The sequence below is a fragment of the Mus musculus genome, chromosome 19 (assembly GCF_000001635.26).
Source record: "Mus musculus strain C57BL/6J chromosome 19, GRCm38.p6 C57BL/6J".
NCBI classification, from domain to species: domain Eukaryota; kingdom Metazoa; phylum Chordata; class Mammalia; order Rodentia; family Muridae; genus Mus; species Mus musculus.
This window is the reverse complement of record NC_000085.6, coordinates 35,202,841-35,203,572: the sequence shown is the minus strand read 5'-3', so window position 1 is coordinate 35,203,572 and position 732 is coordinate 35,202,841. Positions and strand designations below refer to the sequence as shown.

The following is a 732-nucleotide window of genomic DNA, read 5'->3' as shown; positions in this document are numbered from 1 at the left end:
GCCTATGTGGGCCCATGCAGAGGTTATCTACATCATACTTACTCCTGCCTGGGGCCTAAGGTCCTTCTAGTCTCCTTTTATCTTCCAATGGGCTGCATAGTCCCAGAAGGGGTTTATATCATCTTTGGCTTGCTTCCCACCATAAGAGCCCATCCAGGCCTGCACAGTGCAAGACCTGTGGTCATTGCAGGCTCACTTTTGGGGGGAATGTTAGGCATCTAATCATTTTGATGTGCACAGATCATAACACTAAGCTTAGACATAGCATCTCTCCTCTCTGCAATATATTGATGCACATGTGACAAAGCAGACATTCCTGCAATGTCTCTGGGGGCAGTAAAATGAAATTTTAATGTGGCTATTACCATTGTATAATCCTGAAAGAAAAAAAAAAAAGAACATCTTGATAGGTCACATTTGTCCTTCACTCAGAAATACATTTGTGATGTAACTTTCCTATCAGTTACTATGAATTTAGTGTGCCGTGTTGCAAGTAGTATTATGGGAGAAATATGATAAATTAGACAACCTTTTCTCAATGGCTTACTTCCAAGTTAAAAACAACAAGATCATTGCAATAGCTACATTCTACAGTGATTCATGTAGCTGTCATAAACAAAGTGCCAGCTAGTGCTGAACAAACTCAAAAGAGGTTTACATTAAATATTATTGTTATAATGTGGGAAAAAAAAGAGTAAATTACAAACGGAACAGAGAGGAAGGTTGGAGATT

General features: G+C 39.1%; 1 non-coding gene across 1 annotated transcript; it reads right to left on the bottom strand.

The window, feature by feature from the left end:
• Positions 1 to 206: 206 nt before the first annotated feature.
• Positions 207 to 338, bottom strand: Gm24006. The gene has a single exon (XR_003952952.1). It is a non-coding gene; the product is annotated as a small nucleolar RNA SNORA17 (small nucleolar RNA).
• Between the last annotated feature and the right edge of the window lie 394 nt (positions 339 to 732).